Source organism: Lepidochelys olivacea, assembly GCF_965140295.1.
Source record: "Lepidochelys olivacea isolate rLepOli2 genome assembly, chromosome: 7".
Lineage (NCBI taxonomy): Eukaryota > Metazoa > Chordata > Testudines > Cheloniidae > Lepidochelys > Lepidochelys olivacea.
In genome coordinates this window covers 90,674,685-90,693,736 of record NC_140417.1, presented here as the reverse complement: position 1 = coordinate 90,693,736, position 19,052 = coordinate 90,674,685, and the positions used below count along the sequence as shown (strand labels likewise).

The window sequence follows — 19,052 nt, the reverse complement described above, 5'->3', positions numbered from 1 at the left end:
TTTTATAACTTCTAGTCTGGCCGCCTTGTGGTTGATAGGTGCGTTCGCAGTGTATTGAGTGAACTTGGCGGGGGTGGCGCCTGGGCTGTGTTTATCTTTGGTTACAGCTCGTTACGTTTACACTGCAATACATGCTATCAAATAACACTTTGTATATGTTTTATATGCGTCCTTCTAGTGTTCACACGTCACATTTCTCTCAGGCTCACAGAGACATGAAGGCGCAGGCACCCTCCCCAGCTCGCTCGTTCTCCAGTCTCCGCCTCGTCCAGGGCTCCCGTGTGTGCGAGGCCTGGCTGCCGGCGGCGTGGGCGGCTCTCCAGGAGCGGCCGTGGGGGTCCCGCTGGCGCGGGCGGGGCGCTGCCGGGTCCCCCCCCCCGGGGGGGCGCGGAGCCCGCCAGACCAGCGGATGATGGCAGCTGCGCAGGACGACACGGGCCCATCACGTGGGTGAGCCCTCCCCGCCCCTCGCCGAACGGGACCTACGGGCCTCTGCCGCCGCCGCCCAGGGGACTTCGCCAGTGGCCGTGCCGTGCGCCACAGCTCGGAGGGTCCTGCAGCCGCCCAGAGCCTCGGCGACCCGTCCCCAGCACCCCGACGCCCACCCGCGCTGGGCTTCCGCTGCAGGAGGCGGCCCGGCCCGCAGCCCGGTGAGTGCCAGGGGCCACCCGGCCTGATCCTGCCCAGGGCCCCGTGCCCGGAGGCAGCCCCCGTCCCTGGGACCCGGCTGCGCCCTCGAGAGCCCGCAACAGCGAGCGTTGGGGGCGCGCGCGCCTGTGTGTGTGTGTGTGTGTGGCAGCGAGCCGGGGCTGGTCTGGGCAGCGAGCTGAGTCAGGGGGCTGGTGGTTAGTGAGCTGGGGAGGGGGTAGTTGGCGAGCCGGGATTGTGGAGGGATGGTTGTGGTGCGAGGGGATTACCGCCTTGGGGTGGGTGAGGGGTTAGTGTTCAGGACGGAAGGTGAGGTTAGGGTGTTGGGAGGGTTTTTGGGCCAGGGAGGCTGGTTTGTTAGGGTGGGGAGGGTGTCAGTGTTGCAGGACAGGGTGGGGACATGTCAGAGTGTGTGTGTGCCGCGAAGGAATGGGGTTGCTGTCTGGATTACAGTGTTGTGATGTGGCAGTGTCTGGGAGGCTGGAGGTTTCGTGTGCCAGATCAGAAGGTAGCTGATGAGAGGTGCTGGCAGAGGTTAGTGAACTAGGGAAGACCTAGTTGGGATTGGGGCATAGAGCCAGAGTGGAGAGGCAGCTGCTGAGGGAAAGGGTTAGTGTGCTGGGCACACAGGTGATGGATGAAGGGGTTTAGAGTGCCAAGGTGAGGGTTGCTGCTGGAGTTGGGAGGGGGTGTGTGTGTGTATGTATGTATGTATGTATGTAGTGAGAGAGAGAGTAATGAATGTGGCCCTGTTGGTTTTAAATGCTGTAGTGTCTGGAACCTCAAATTGCAACAAGGGGGCATATAAAAGGATGATCTTGTCACTAACCTTTCTACAGTCAAAAGGTAGTTTTAGGATTTTATGGACATTATCTTCAGTGATGGAAGTGGCCCAGCGATGTCTTTTGAGTTACAACCTGGGGCAGATAAGCAGCTGCAGTCACAAGTTCTGAATTCTTGAGGGAGGGAGTGATGGAGAATGGCATCTCTTAAGGCCAAAGCTGTTGGTTACATCTCTGCTTTAACCGGGAGCAGTGAAATGGGAATAGTCAACCTAGATCTTTGTGGGATGAAATTCCAGGCTGAGCTGGGAATTCAGCAATAGGTACGAAATTCTCTTTTGTGAATGGTTGCAGGCTTTCTGCTCCCCACAAGGCCCAGAGCTATGAGAAGGGAAGGAGGCAGCAGTAATGAACGGATTCCTCCCTGGCTCTTGCATACAGCTGCTTAAGTAGATTGATTTTGTTTCTTGGTGGTTATTGGAGGCACAGTTCCAGGGAGGCTCCCCTTTTGTGTAGGGGAGGCCTGGACTGAAGAATCCTGGTGTTGCTTCCTCTGACTCAGCAGTCCTAGCTCAAAGACTCATGGATTGTAGCCCAACCATCCAAGAACTCCCCAGGAAGGGTGATCTGTTTACAGTAGCCCTTCTAAGGCCTATACTGGCGTCAAACTATAAGGACCTCATCTGAATTCCCATCTTCTATACACAAAAAAAGGCTAATTTTTGTTTTCTTATGTGACTGTAGAGGCCTGTACTGAAGAGCCCTGGTGTTGCTTCCACTGAGTCAGCAGTCCTAGCTCAAGACCCATTGATTTGTGGCGAGGTGGGGGGTGTTACAAGGCTGGGGATGGTTAATGTGCTTTGTGGTAGTGTGCTGGGGTGGGTGAGGGCTTAGTGAGGGGTGTGTTACTGGGCCACAGGTATGGGTTAGTATTACTGTTCCCTCTAAACTGTGCGCGTGCATACAGATCCTAACCCCCCCTGCACACAGCGAAACACCGTGCACACAAAAATTTGCACAGAAGCACTATAATTTGCACAGAATAAATTTTTTGTGCACACGGCCTGTCAAAAATTTGCACAGAAGAATTTTTTTGTGCACACGGCCTGTCAAAAATTAGAGGGAACTTGGTTAGTGTGCCTGGAAACTTCAGGTTTCCAGTTTCTGTTGTCAGGAGAAGTGTATGGAGACACAGACACCCCCCAAAGTTTTAATATTGACTCAAATATTCTACCTTATTGGATTTTAAAATTATAAATGGAAGTATGGTTCTGAAATTACAGGGCTTTCTGGTGTGCACAGTTTATAAATAAGGAAAACAACTATATGACCATTGTGAAGGATGACAGGTGTATACTTTCTTTTTTGTGGAAAGGGATAGTCTCCACTCAAATTTGTATTCGGATGTGACTTTTGTAAAACAATACTTACTTCTCTATTGCTCTTAGAGCTTTTGTCATGACTTCCTAGAATCTAGATTGAAAAATAGATTTTTCAAACAAATAAGCACTGCCTTGTAGCGTTCATAATCCCAGCATTGAGCTAAGCCTGGATCCTGCATTGACTGTAGTAGATGTTGGGAACTCTCAGCACCTTGCAGGATCAGACCCAATTGTATTAGAAGCTGAAAGTGAAACTGACCTGTCTATATGTCTGGGCAGAAAGATATTCAAAAAGTGTACAAAAATCTTGTAATTCTGAGGTGGTGGTATAGCAAATAAAGACATTTAAAAATAGTATGAAACTGACATTATGTCCCTTAAAGTTTTTGGGAATTGCTTATAAAACTAGTGACCTAAGAGAAGAAATACCACCCAGAAAGACAGAACTTACCCAGAATACCACCCAGAAATTTGTCACTGGGACCTGTGTACACCTCCCAATTAGCCCATAAAACTTTGCTTGCTGAATGAAGGGCCAAGTTTTGCTTATTTTTTAGGTAGTGTCTTTGTGACTTATTTATATTATAGGAGCTTCTAGAGGAACCAATCAAGATGGAAGTCTGCAGTTTGCTAGGTGTTGTCATCATCATGATGCTCCTATTACACCTTTGGTGTTTAGGGCAGTGATAAAGCTCCTCCACTCCTGTCTCTTTCTGACAAGTCTTTCAATGGTTCCCCAGCTGCGCCCTAGGTTTTTCAGCTTGGCTTCCACAGCTCTTTGCCATGTTGTTTTCGGGTGCCCTCATTTTAGCTTGCTTTTAGGTGTCCATCTTATTGCTACTCTGGTGATGTAATCAGTTTCCATCAGAAGCACATGACCGACCCAACGCCTCCTGGCAATGATGGTGCTCAGATCCTCTTGGCTGCACTGTGTCAATAGATCTTGGTTTGAGATTGTTCGGTGAGAAAAGATACGGAGGATTTTTCTGGGGCAGGTTGTATGGAATGAAGACAGTTTGGACATGTCATACTTTCTCATTCCCCAGCATTCTGCACTATAAAGTAGTTTAAAAGCAGGGTGGATTTGATTTAAATCATGATTTAAATCACTAGTCAGGAATTTAATCATGAATTTCTACATAAAAGTGCATTCTTGTTGGTTGTTATAACCTTAATAATGACAGGTTTCAGAGTAACAGCCGTGTTAGTCTGTATTCGCAAAAAGAAAGGGAGTACTTGTGGCACCTTAGAGACTAACCAATTTATTTGAGCATAAGCTTTCGTGAGCTATAGCTCACTTCAGCTGTAGCTCACGAAAGTTTATGCTCAAATAAATTGGTTAGTCTCTAAGGTTCCACAAGTACTCCATAACCTTAATACTTATTCTTCACAACTCAGAGAGAGATGTAGGTTTCATTTTTAGAAGGTACACACTATACATTTTTAAAGTGATTTATTTTGAAAACTTTTCAGATTAGTTTTACAGCTATATCAGAAAATGAATGTTTGTTTGGTTATTTCATTTACCAAAGGTAATTGAAGCAGATATTTATGAAGTCATTGGGAGGTGAACTATCTCCAGTTCAACAGGTTTATCATTAATATTTGGAGGATTTTCTTGACATGCTGTATTAGGAGGAGAACATCACCAGACAGACATTTAAATAGTTTTATTTAACTAAAACAACAACGTTATGTATTCTCGATTTTTTTCTTCAACAGCAAACATACAATATTTTCACAAAACAAGCATATGAATTTTTGAATTTAGTTAAACATTCAAGTTTTTTAAAATCTAAAAACTAAAATAATTAAATGAAATATTAAAAAAAAACCCCACAAAAATTAAATCGACTGTGTCAGCCAGGTCAACATGAGAAACGTAAAATATTGGCTTCTGCAACTAACTCAGTCGTCTTCACCTTCATTTTCCTGTTTGTTCATAATCTGGAAAAGAAAAACAAGCTTTCCTGCTTTTTCAGGTCCCAAACGATTTCTCAATTTGGAATGAATTAGTCCAAAGGAAGAAAATATTCTTTCTATACTGGCAGAAGAAGCTACTGCTGTTAAAAGTGAGATTATCACTTCAACGGTCTCTGAATCCAAGTGCTTAAGTGACTTTTGCCAGTTCACTGGTGTGACTTTCTTTAAAACATCATCAGCAAATGTATATTTCTTGAATGGTTCACTCTTAACTCTGAAGTTTATTATAGTTGGCATTATGGAGGGATGATTGCTGGATGTCCATGTCATAGCCAACTCCTCTTCTCCAACAGTTAAGGTTTGACCCTGATACTGAGTATTGAGAATACTTGCCAGAATATGAGCTGGAGATAGTGCTTATCCCATTCGTTATTTTTAATGCTTGTAATTTAACTCTCATTACATATTTCTCTTTTTAAGATCTCACTCATTTCATTCCAAATTTCAACAGCATCAGCAATAAAACAGCTATTTCCCTGCATTTTGTTCAAGGCTACAGAAATCGGCTTCAGGCTACTCGGCATGCGTTCAACATTTGTCTTAAGCCCAATGTTGAGAAATTTGGCTGTGACAGTGCCATCTATTTTTTCACGATTTTGTTCACAAACTGTCATCAGATTAGGCCAGTTCTTGCTATAGTGCTCAAAACAGATGTGAGTTGATCGCACGTCTTGTGGGAGAGTTAGCTTGGTTCCTCCCACTTTTTTCAGAGCAGCTGCTGCAAAGTGGTTGGTATGGAAGTATTTTGAAATTTCAGCTATATTATCTTAATGAAAACTATCTTTAGATAGGTTTTTTTTCTCAAAAAGCATTTTATCATTGATTTTTTTTATCAACCCTGGCTGAAAGTATGCAGCTCTGATAGATCTTGAGTTGGGTTTTGGTGTTGTATTTTGATGGTTTCCAGACTGTATTTAAGCTCCTGAAGGTTTTCCTGGCTTCATTGATTTTTATTCCGGATGTCCTGGCTCATTCCACTGTCCTGGCTGATGGTGCTGCCCAAGTATGTGAATGTTTCTACATTGGTGAGAACATAATCCTCTATCCGTACTGGTGATGCTGAGACAGTATTAAAGGTCATGATATCTGTCTTATTGAGATTGATTTTTCAGTCCAATTTGCTGCTGAATGTAGGTGTTGTCATACATAGTAATAGACAGTCCCTGCCTCAAGGAGTTTACAATCTAAATGAACAAGACAAGTAAGGAATGGGAGAAAAGAAGTGGTACTGTCACGGTTTTGTTTGATGGAGAACTGCCATGCTGGTGAGTTACATAGGGATTGTGAGTTGCACAGGATCACTTTCCAGATCCGGAAATTTGACCTACACATTCTGAGTTCCACTGCAGTGCTTTAACCCCAAGACCATCCTTTCTCTCAGATTGACTGGCATCAATATATCAGCCTGCATCAACAGAGTTCATAGAGGTTGCATCAAATCTGTTGAGGATTTTGAGTCCTGAGTAGGTGAAAATGATGATTGTTAGTTTTCTTTATAATAATTTGAAAGTAACAAAAAAAGGAACTGATCCTTCACAATTCAAGTCAGTCAGAGTTTTGCCATTGATCTCCGTAGAATTGGATCCCGTGTTTAGGGTTGCCAACTTTCCAGTTTCTCAAAACTGTATGCTACAAAACTGCCCCTGCTCCCAGCCAAAGGCTCAACTTACTATAAAGAGAAGAGGGAGGTTGAAGGGGACTGGTGTCTCTCCTCCTTCGTCCATCAGCAGCTCTGAGGCAAAGAGTTTGCAGGGAGCGATGGGGGCAGGAAGTGGGGGGAGGGGGAGGAGCTTCCTGCAGCTGGGGAGGTTTCCGGAGGTGGGTCTGACCCGTCCCTGAGAGGAGCCTGTGCAGGGGAAGAGGAAGTGTCCCTCCCCAGGCCGGCCAGGACTAGTACCTGGGGGCCTCCAGCTCTGCCCCTCCCTGGCTCTGGGCCCAGTATTCTTGGGTTAAAGGGGCCTTGGGCTGGGGCAACAACGGAATTGTGATAACTGGACTTTTGGTGTCTGGTCAATTCTTCTAACTGGAGACTACATAGGCCCCCTTAAAACGGGACACCTGGCAGCCCTACCTGTGTTAGATTTACCTTGATTTTTGTCTTCTGGATTGAAATTATGTATGCTTTTCATTTTAGCTTCTGTAGTTTTTTGGCAGATAACGTTGTTGCATATTATACCTCTACAGATTTCGTAATTGGAAATTGGAGAGAACATACAAAAATTTTATTTGATTGAAAGTGGAAGATAAAGACTTCATTTTTGTATTCAAAGGACTAAATCTGGAGTGACTCCATTGAGGTCTAAGTGTTTACTGCAGGTTCATGTGTGTCACAGAATGAAACTTGGCCCAGAACTTTTTCAAAGTGGATTTATAATGTATATAACAAATTATGGTTCCAAGCTGCTTATATCCTGTACGTTGTTGTTTTCCCCTTAGTGCCTAGAAGCTGTGTAGAACTGTATATTTTTTCATTAGTTTTTATTTTTAATTAATACCTATTGCATATAAGGAAATGGTGTGTATATATAAGTTAAATTAAAATATTTATTGTAGACGTTAAATATTTAATTTAGAAGTTTAACTGTAAATTAAAAATTTAACATGACTGAGATTAACACTTTATTTTCAAAAGACTGTGTTGGGAACTTTATAATTGCCCCCTTCATTATTTGCACACACGCGTGCGCGCGCGCACACACACACACACACAGAGTGAGATTTTCTTTGTGAATACGTTGGAAACAAACATGCAGCTGTTAGTGATCAGCGTTCACTGAACAATTATTACCGGTATGAGGTATGACAGCTATTTTGCATTCTAAGTATGACTTCATTGGGACTTCTGACCAACATATGCTGGGCTAACATATATATCACATTATCAATATCCTCTTTGCTTGTAGACAGGGAGGACATAAAAAGATGGCTTTAGGAGTGTAACTTTGGGAGCACGCCTTTCCTGTAAGGTGAAGGTGAAAATGCTGCACAAGGTATTATATTGAACCTTTTCCCTGTACTATATTATTGATTTTAGCAATGAGCCTCATTGATATTGGTTATTTAGTCTCTTAAATATATTTCAGAATGAACCATTGTGTGGTCAAGCAACTGGCCATATGATTTAACAGAGACTGCCCGTGGAGTCTAGCCCTAAGGAATCTTGGAGACATCTGTGTGGTAGCAATTGGTGAATAAAGACTTTTCATGGGAATCACTGTATATCTTGTAAAATACCGATTAAAACAATCCAGGGGACTTTTCCCATCAGATTATACTTATTAGGGTAAATCAGTCTGGGTTGTAAAATCTTGATAAGCCCATTTAAAAAATGCTAGATTAGTTGCTTGGTATGGTGAATATAGATTCTCTTTTAATAACTCTTAGCATGATACTTGTTTGGTTGAACAGGATTGTTTGGCTCCATAAGAGCCATATTATGTAGTCATGTTTTTGAAGCCTCACAATGGAGTTGGCCTAAACTTTGTGACTATCACAACTAATGCTCATCTGAATACAAAGGCACTAGCATACACAAGCATTATTCTTTGTCAGAGAACTCTTTGCGTAAAGACCAGTACGTTAAGATGAGACTATCCATTTTGGTTAAATCTGCTTATTTCTTCCTGTGCTCTGCCTGGTCCTTTTCATTTGTCTCCTGAAACACCAAGAGCTATTGCTAGAGGGATTTTACACTACTTAAAGAAAGAGGTAATGACTGCAGTGTTCCATTTCTGGTGAGAGCAGACCAAGAGCTGGAAATCTGGGCAAGACCTTGTTCTTGTTGCAGTCATCAACCTCTTTGGGCCTTAATTACTACTAAGGAGGCATTATTAACAGAAGGTGGGAATCATAAATGTTTCATCCCTAGCTTATCTGAGTTGGAAGTAGGTGAGGGACAATTACGTGAAGCAATGGCAGCTTATAAAAGCTGATTTATATCTGTACTACTTTGGATGGAGCATTTCTAGAACTTTCTGTTCCTGAGGCGTCTTAGGGCTTCTCTTCACTATATGGTTAGCTCAAGTTATAACTTGACTTTTGCCCCTTCTCCGCATCCAGAAATCTCTAGCTTGAGTTGAGTGGTGCTTTAGGCGTGAGCTAGCTAGCCGGTGGGGATAGGTTGGAGCTTGAGTGCTGCTGACCTGGAACTAGTAATACAGCGAGGATAAGTCATAACTGCTAATCCTGTCACTCTGCTGCTAATCAAACCTGTATAGTCGTTTCTCAGGATATGCCTTCTCAGCACGTTTGTTATAACTCTGTCCGTACACAAAAATCTCTAGCTCAAGTTCAGTGATGCTTTAAGCTTGAGCTAGTTGGCCCACTGGTAGGGCCTTATCAAATTGGCAGTTCATTTTGATCAATTTCATGGCCAGAGGGTTTTAAAATGGGTCAATTTCATGTCTTCAGATGTGTGCGTCTGAAATTTTGCAATGTTGTAACCCTGGGGGTCCAGACCCAAAATGGGGTTCTGGGGGGTCACAAAGCTGACATGGGGGGATCCACAGGATTGCTACCCTCACTTCTGTGCAGCCATGGAGCTTCCTGAAGCCTGGGGAGATTCCCACAGGTGGAGGTGGGTCTGATCTCCCTCATGCTGCTGGGAGCTTTCAGAGCAGGCAGCATCCGCGGAACTTCCTACTGCTGGGGGAGGTACCTGGAGGAGGGTCTGATTTCCCTGAGAGCAGCTGTGCAGGGGAAGAGGAAGTCCTGTCCCTCCCCAGCCTATCTGGGACTAGCAGCTAGGAGCCTCTGGTGGGGGCGCTCCCAGCAGCATGGGGGAGGTTAGACCTGCCTTCACCTCTAGGAATCTCCCCCGGCTACAGGAAGCTCTGCCGCTGCTGTCTTCAGAGCTGGACTCTGAAGGCAGCACAGCCATGGCGCTTCCAACAGCCAGGGGAGGTACCCAGAAGTGGGTCTGATTTACCCCCGATAGTGGCTGGGCAGGGGAAGAAGAAGTCCTGTCCCTCTCCAGCGACAGGCACCCCTAGCCCTGCCCCTTCCCCGCCCCTTCAATAGCTAGATTTCATAGGGGAGATCTGATTTCACAGTCCGTGACGTGTTTTTCACAGCCTGGAATTTTGGTAGGACCCTACCCATTGGGGGTGTAGTGTGTGGATTGAAGCTGAAGTAATGCAGTGGGGATGCAACAGTTTGATTTACAACAACTCATAATCTGCAAATCCAATCGCTGTATTGCTAGTCAAATTACTTTATGTAATTCCAGTGTTTTGGAGTGTGATCCATCATTCTAATTCAAGCTAACTGTTGGAACGAAGACAAGTCTTTGCAGGATTGAGGCCTAAACCCTGGCCTACACAAGATATTCCAATGTAACTAGAACTGTATTTAAATAAAGTTAATTAAAGTGGTGCAAATTCCTATGTAGACACCTTTCTCCTTTCTGTAAAATTCTGTTTGTTTTCCTAATTTTCCCCCTTTTTTCCCTCACCCATTTGTTTTGACCACGTGTTGCATCCTGTCTGACATCTAGAATGTAAGCTCTCTGGGCAGGGACTGTCTCCTTTATTATCCGTCTGTACAGTGGTAGCACAGCAGGGGTCTGACTGGAGTTTCTAGGTGCTGCCATAATACTAGCAAGATATTTCAAGCTCATTTTAAATAGCTATTTGAATAGACTCATAGATTTCAAGGCCAGAAGGAACCACTGAGATAATCTAATCTGACCTCTTGTGTAGCACAGGCCATAAAACTTGATCAAAATAATTTCTAGAAGAAAAACATCTTTCTTTAGAAAAACATCCAATCTTTATTTAAAAATAGTCAGTGATGGAGAATCCACCAGGACCCTTGGAAATTATTCCACTGGTTAGTTATTCTCACTGTTAAAAAATTATGCCTTACTTTAAGTATGAATTTGTTTAGCTTCAGGTTCCAGCCATTGGATAATATATATCTTTCTCCGTTAAGCCTGATCTAGACTCCAGAGTTAGGCAGTTTATGTCAATCTAACTCTGTAAGCGTCTACACTAAACTGTAGCTCCCACCAGTGTAATTTGCACACTGCACCTATTTAATAACTCCACCTCCACAAGAGACATAGCGCTTAAGTTGATTTAGTTAGGTCAACGCAGTGTCAGAATAGACACTGTGTTGCTTACATCAAATGTTGCTGTCTTTCAGCATCCCACAGTGCCTCACACTGGCAGTGAAATCAGTGCAAGCGCTCCTGGTTTGGATGCATGCCGCCGACACAAGGAGTGTAGTGTGGACATGTAAAACTGATTCAATTACTCCCTGGCCTCCATCCTCCTTTCCTTTCCTTTCCTTCCACATTTGCCATGCACTTGGCGCCAGGGGAAGGGATCAATATGGAGGACAGCATGAGGCACAGTTTCCATACCCAGCTGCTCATAGGGTCTGATTGCATGAGCCACCCAGCTATGGAGTTGTCCAAACTATTCCTGAGCTGCAGCACAGGGTACCATGGACAGGACGTGGTACAGGTGCAGCTGGAGCCGGTACTCTGGTGGCCATTAATGATAGCAGTGGCTCAGACAGTTCTTTCTGATAAGCTCTGTCCTCCTCCCTTAGCCTCCATTCCTGGTCTGGGAACTGCAAAGCAAATGCCTGCTCCCTCACAGCAGCCTTGTCCTCAAACTGCCCACTAGCCCGGGCCTTGCTTCTTGCCATGCCTTTCCACTAGCCAGAAGTCCCTCTGTCTTTGGTACTGGACCTGCTTCTTAGCCCTGTCCAGAACTTCAGCCATCATTTCATTACAGAAATGCTCTTTCTCGGAATGGTTTGTGAGGGTACATTGGCCCAGGCTTCTGCTGACGTGTGGATGAGTTGTAGAGGTACTGCAGTTTGTAGAGTTGAGGGGCCTGCAATAGGACAAGATATAGCTCACATAGCTCTCAGTACAGGAGCACAGAAAAAATCTTTGTGGAATTCGAAGGATATAAAATATTACATTTCTAGACTGAACCTTAGTATTTCGTGAGAGGGACCCAGCCGGGTTAATTGCAGCGAAAGAAGTGCAGAGACAAGGGTAAGTTTTTTAAAAATTGTAGCTGTTTTTTTTTTTTCTTTTTTCTTTTCCCCTAAAAATTTCAGAACAACTTGGGGGCAGTCAGTGGCTGTGCTACAGAAGGTTTCTCTATCATTTCATATGAGGTTTCATTTCCACATTTTGGAGGACATAACATTCTGATGGTGCCTGACTGGCAAAGGGAGATGTTATTCCAAGCTGCCGCTGGGAAACCAGCAATGTATGCAGCTGAAAGTAGTCAAACATTTAGTGACTGAACAGTACATTTATGAGTGGAGTGGGCTGGACAGCTACTGAGGTGGTCCTGGAAAATGCACCCTTACCTGAAACATGACTATTTATCTGGAGTTCCTGCTAGAAGAAAAGTTTGCAGCTATCGGTACTCAGGATTGGGTCAGAATTCATGAGGGAATCAATGGGATACTGTGTTAACTTCCACATGGCATAGCTTGTTATGACAGCATGCAAAAATACAGAACTCCACAGTCATCCTCCTTGCCCCAAAGTGCATTTCTGGATAAAAGTTCAAACCCCAGTCGTATTTGGGACAAATGATTTTGTCCCCTATGGATTACATTTAACTGAAATGGACTAGATCTGTACATAAAACACATTTCTGCCTTCCTCCCCCATGGAAGGAACTGTTTCCAGGCAGCTAATTACACCACTGAGGCAATGTAAGGTTATTATTTTTAAGAAACAAGAATGTACTAGCAAAAATCTGTGCTTTTCAGTAAATACTCACTTTCAAGGCGTTTTTTTACTATTTGCATTTCCTGGTTGTCATTTTGAACTCCACCTGTGGGGTGGAGGAGAGTTATAGGAGGCAGGGGGATGCCAAGGTCCTGGCATCCAATCTGCTATTAGTGGATACATGTTGCTAGCTGGGGCTTGTAATAACTTTTGCATTGGTTCATAGAATGGAAATCCTCCCTTCCTATATTAATAAACATGAAAATGGAGCCAGAAACTTACCAGGCTCTGAGGCAGCTTCTGTCCCTTCTTTTTATATTCCTGGTTACGTGGTGAGCCGTTCCTCAGAGGGGCATGGAAAAGCTCCTCTGAGTAAGGCACCCGGATATGCTGCAGCTGCTCCTGTGGCTAAGCCTACTTTGGGACCGGTGTTAGCAGCAGAGTCACTTCACTGGCCTCATGAGGTGCTGGCTCCCATCTGTTCCCATGCTGGATTCTGGGGTCAGTAGGTCCTCATTCAGGCTGACCAAATCATCATGCACCACCATTGGCTCTGTGGTCAGCTCAGTACCCAGCACCTAGTCAAACTCTTCATAAAATGGGCAAGATGTCATTGAGTTGCTCAAGGTGTGGTTGTGATCCCTGGTTTTCCAGTACTTGGTCTTGAGCAACTGAATTCATTCCCTATACTGGTTACTGGTCTGGTAAATTTGCAAAGTTACCAGCTTCTTCATGCTTCTTCGTTCTATGTGTGGTTATTCCTGGTACTCTTAGTAAAGTCCACTGTTGTGCTGGTCTCACACCAGAGATTAACCAAAATCTGGCTGTGCTCCTGTGACTATGAAGCAGCATGCTTTGCAAAGGACTTCTGCTTGGTTTCCATTACAAATGCAGCAGATTCTCTGAAGGTGTGTTTGCAGCTCCGGGATCAGAAAACAATGGAAGGCTTAACTCTGATTTAATGAGCTGCTGAACTACAACAAGGACACCATACTGTTGGATGTTTTCAGATAAGACAGGTTTCATAGTAGCAGCCGTGTTAGTCTGTATTCACAAAAAGAAAAGGAGGACTTGTGGCACCTTAGAGACTAACCAATTTATTTGAGCATGAGCTTTCGTGAGCTACAGCTCACTTCATCGGATGCATACTGTGAAAAGTACAGAAGATCTTTTATACACACGAAGCATGAAAAAATGGGTGTTTACCAATGCAAAAGGTTTTCTCTCCCCCACCCCACTCTCCTGTTTTTACCAGCTCTGTGGCAGGGAACATTACAAACTGTTTTTGGAACGTCAGGGCAGTTTACAGTCTGTTTCTTGTAGGTTCCAGGCCTTCTTTTCAGGCCCTGGCTGCAGGGATGCTGCGGGTTGGAAACTTGCTCTGGTGGTGGCCACATACCTCCAGGCTTTGGTTGGTGGGACCCTTCTTCCCAGCATCAGCCCCCTGTCGGGTTAAGATCCCCCTCCCAGCCTGGCCTGCAAGGACCCTTGCTAGAGGTTGTCTTTCTGCGCTGGGCCCTTTTCTGGCCCCTTGGCTGGCCCCAGTTGCTCACCACACCTGGCTCCAGACTGCTCCAGCTCCACTGTTCTAGCTCCGGCTTCACTCTGCCTCATCACTGATGCTGCTGCTCTGCCTCCAGCCCCCTGGGCTGCTTCTCTAGCCCCTTTGGCTCTGTGGCTGCAGCTCTGCTCCCAACACAGGATCTGCTCTCTCTGAGCTGCTTTTCTGGCCCCGCTGGCTGGCATGACTCTGTTCCCTAGCTCAGCTTGGGCCCCTGCTCTCTCCTTAGCTCGGCCCCACTCTGTCTAACCCAGGCAATTCCAGCTCACAGGGAGGACGGGACCCACCCTGGCCTCCTGACTTGCTGATTAGCCTGTCAATCAGGCTGACCTGGAGTGTTGGCCTCTCCCCATTGCCCCTGGGGACTGTCAGTCTCAGGGGCCTGATTTCCCATTGATCCTTCCCCTTTTGGTACTGAAGCTAGCTAACCAAAACATCCTCACTGAATGTTAGTAAGGGGAGCCCCCTTACATAGGCATAAAATTCAGTCCGACAAACCTTTACACTGATGTTTAATTTCAAGAATGTGAACACTTCAATCTCTCTGGTCACTCGATTACAGACCTAAAAGTCGCAATATTACAACAAAAAACTTCAGAAACAGACTCCAACGAGAGACTACTGAATTGGAATTAATTTGCAAACTGGACACCATTAAATTAGGCTTGAATAAAGACTGGGAGTGGATGGGTCATTACACTAAGTAAAACTGTTTCCCCATGCTCATTTTCCCGCCTACTGTTACTCTCACCTTCTTGTCAACTGTTGGAAATCAGCCATCCTGATTATCACTACAAAAGGTTATTTTTTCTCCTGCTGATAATAGCTCACCTTTAATTGAACACTCTCATTATAGTGTGTATGGCAGCACCCATTTTTCCATGTTCTGTGTGTGTGTGGTCCTACTGTATTTTCCACTGCATGCATCCAGTGAAGTGGGTTTAGCCCACGAAAGCTTATGCTCAAATAAATTTGTTAGTCTCTAAGATGCCACAAATACTCCTTGTTCTTTTTGCGGATACAGACTAACACAGCTACCACTCTGAAACCATTTCCATTCGTGTGAGTCTAGAGCAACTCCACTGTCTTCCATAGAATTGTTCCAGAATTTATGTACTTACCTGGGAGCAGGATTAGCTCCCTTATATGCATGGCTTGAGTCAGTTTATCATAGCCCTCTTTTATTATTTATCACCAATTTTCAATACAGGTTGCCTCGGGTAACAATAACTGCCTAAGAAAAGGTAGGCAAAAGCCAATGAATGCCATAAGTTAAAACATGGATTTTTTATAAACATATATTAGTTTATTCTTCTAAAAAGGGATTGAGGTTTTCAAGTAAGGCCAGGGCTAGTCTTTTTTGATTGGTCTCCCTGTGATGAATATTTATTCTCAGTTGTTTATTTTTTGAGGGACATGAAATAATAATTGCTGCTCTTGAAGGCTTTTTTCTAAACTTTCTGAAGATTTTGCTTTATTTATTAAAACTTTTCATTCAAGCACAGAACTCCTAAATGACTGTTCACATTTAAATTTGAGTAGAGAGAGAGCTGGGTAAAATGTTTAAAATGTCTCTAATGAGCTTTATTTTTACTGTGAAATACAAATCTTAAAAATACATTTACTGACAAGAATGAACTTGTGCTCCAGAATTTTCACATTAGGGACCTGATTAGGGACTACAGTCACTGATTGAGTGGGCAGGGTAGAGCCTTGGAAGCCAACCCAAATCTGTCAGGAAATCTGTCAGGACCCAACTACAAGTGTCAGGTTCAAGGTCAGATCTGAAAATGACTTGGCAATCTTGGTTAGGGTCAGCTGTCCTCAGGTCAGGTTTGAGTCTTTAAAATTAGGCTCAGGCACACCTCTAGGGCATGTTCCTATTGACTCTGTTGGGACTCTGTGTGGGCATGAGAGTCAGTACAGTTCTAGTTGCGGGATCTGAACCTAGGAATGCAATTACTGGATTTGTGAATGCAAATCTAGGGTTTGGTAGATGTATGTGCATTTTTATGGGTAGACACGTAACCACCAACAAAATGTTGATTCTTACTTTACCACAGCAATATTACTGGCTTCAGTTTATATAGATTCTTCATGTAGCTTTTATTAACCCCGCCAAACTCTCTCCCCCCCCCAATTATTAGAGTTGCTCTTATGATAAAGCCCTGGCTGGGATGATTTAGTTGGTGTTGGTTCTGCACTGAGCAGGGGATCGGATTAGATGACCTCCTGAGGTCTCTTCCAACCCTAATATTCTATGATTCTATGATACAATTAAATGATATGATAAAAATGAGCCAACATGTCCTAGGCCTGACAGTTACTGGCATGCCTTCTGGTGAAGTTTTAAGAATAGGGTCTTTTGACATGTATTCTTCCAAGCTTTTTTCTCCTTTAGACAAGAAATCATCAGATGCCAAGTAAGGCTTTCACAAGGTTTATCTTATGTACTGAACATTTTGTTGTGAAAGCAGTATTTTAAAAACAGCTGTTCTGCTTGCTATGATTTATGTTGGAAGGGTGAGGGCAGCACTGTTCCTCCTTGGATGCCTGTCTGTTGAAGTGAGATCTCTTTGGACACCTCTCGGTGTTAATTTTCCAATAAGGGAAAGGAGCAGAACTGTTCAAGAATCTGGGGTAATTCTTGCCTTCCTTCTAACCTTGAATGTGACTAATGATTATGTTGTGTATGTATTGCATATCAATGACCAGTTTTTAAATAGGGCAGTAAATATAAATGCTTTCATAATGTTGTGTTGGAAATGTTCCCATGTTATACAGGGGTCAGATTCTGCTCGAATTAAAGTCAGTGAAGATTTGATATGGAATTCATTGCGAGAGGGTTGGGTCCAGTACACTGAAGGCTTCATACTCTGCAAAGAATCAGAAAATACATAAATGATAAGCCTATGATCTTCGTTACCTTCTCAGGCAAGATGCTGCAAACACTAAGTATGAGTTGTGCTAAGTTTTACAACTATCTTTCAGAGCAATATTCTGATGATCCTCTTATAAGGGGGGAAAATGTGTATTTATCACATGCACACTGGTTGCCAGTTAAATTAGTATTTGCCAACAATCATCAGTTATCCCTATATCTCAAGTGGGTGATATCTGTGTGGTGACTTATGGCAAATGCTGACTTTTTAATGGTAATCTTTGTATATTAGAGCTCACTATTATTCGTTTCTGGGCTTAAAGTGCTCTTTTGGGTTGTTTAGGAACAGTTTTTGTAATTCTTGATAGTGCTCACACAGAGGGAGAAGAATTCTTTGTGGAATTAATAAGAAGGTAGCAAGGGAACTTATGAATATGTTTAAGTACTGGACCAAAGTATGTAATTTTGAAAACACATTTATTTTTGTGTATAGATAAGAAATGGTTGTAGTTCCATCTAGACGTACTTTAATGGGATGTCTCAAAATTTGATTTGGGGTGGGTAGGTACTTTCAGGGTTGTTGTTTGTTTGGTTTTTTTTACTGTTATGTGAACATTGTGCTTCACAGTACAATATCTCTTTTAGGGATAAGGGTTGCTTTAAATGTTGTCCTTATTACTGGTGGGATGTTGCATACTTTTATTATTGTTGTTATAAAACATGCTTTATTGCACAGTGATGTTAGTGAGGTCATTTGTTTTGCAATTAAGTTACAAATCCTCTGGAATCTACTGTGCATCTCTACTCTTACACATTTATGGGCAAATTCATAGAGGCCACTGTCAAAAGACAGTTACCAACTAATGGCTAAGTAAATGAAGATAGTTGATATTTAGTCACTTTTTTAAAAATATGTATGTTTCTTTTTTTTTTTTCTTCATGCTTTTGCATGCTGCGTGACATCCTAAATTGTGATTTAGGCACCTGCTTACCTTCTTTACTGAATGGGGAGCCAAGTGCTGTGGGTATAGAATGCCTTCTACCTGGTGAAAATACATTTGTGCCGTTTGCAAAGTTGCTTGATCACACTTTTTTAAAAAAAAAAAAAAGATGAACAAATCTATACTATCACGGTAACACAGAGATGGTTGTAAATATTTGTATTTTTATAAGAAAGCATCAGTCACAAAATTACATTTCAGCAGTTTAGTTTAGTTTACTGGGATGGAAAAGGGATAAAAATAAGCACATGCAGTAATAAATGTATACAGCTATTTTTATATATTTTAAAATATATTTGTATCTCATGTTCTTTGATATACTGTGAACGTTGTCATTTAATTTGATTTCTGAAGTTAATGTTTGGTGGTCTGTTTTCTGCTGCAAAGGTTCTCCAAATGAAAAGGCAGTCACTCAGCTTCTCTGTGCTAAAGTTTCAGTGCAGGTTACTATAGAGGAGGAAACATCACTGTCTTAGTCATCAATCAGCAAACTATTTGTGCAATTCTGCATTTCTTACACTGAGACTATTTGGTAAATTAGTCAACTTGAGCAGGGATTGCAGAATCTGGCTCTCTATTAAAATTTTGGTAGTCTCACTATCCACTTCTGTAGACATTACATCACTTTCAATTGAAATGTAAAGCCAGTTGCAGTAGAACTTTGAAGAAATGGTGTATTCTGATGATGGAAAAATCAAAATCAGCATCTTCACAACTTGTGAGAGTTATGATGATCTGTAAACTAAATACAACTGACAAATGCTTAATTACCAAAAGTTTTTATTTGTGTGTATGATCTGTAGTTATGATTATCATATTATTTGCAGTTATCAGTGCATGCACCAGTGTCTTCTGTAGAACCGATTGCTGTTTCATGAGGTTTATTACAGTAACTGAACTATGAATAATTCTGTGTATATGGTCTGAAGCCAGAAGTAAACATTTTCATGTTATTAAAACAGCATTGTTAATATGTACTGAAGTTATCCAATTAAAAGTCCCAAAAAGGATCGGTTCATTTTTTTCAGATGTTTGTATCAGTAAGTCAAAAGACTGTTTTATCTTGGAAAAATGTTTAAAATAGTGGAGACTAGTACAATTGCGTACAT

The 19,052-nt window shown here is 42.9% G+C and overlaps 1 protein-coding gene across 3 annotated transcripts in view; it reads left to right on the top strand.

The window, feature by feature from the left end:
- Window positions 1-280: 280 nt before the first annotated feature.
- Window positions 281-19,052, top strand: part of SGMS1 (sphingomyelin synthase 1) — a 204,058-nt gene continuing 185,286 nt past the window's right edge. For all 3 annotated transcript variants that reach the window (XM_084634359.1, XM_084634365.1, XM_084634356.1), the window contains exon 1: window positions 281-650. The gene's annotated coding sequence lies outside the window, so the exon portion shown is untranslated. The remainder of the gene's footprint in view (window positions 651-19,052) is intronic.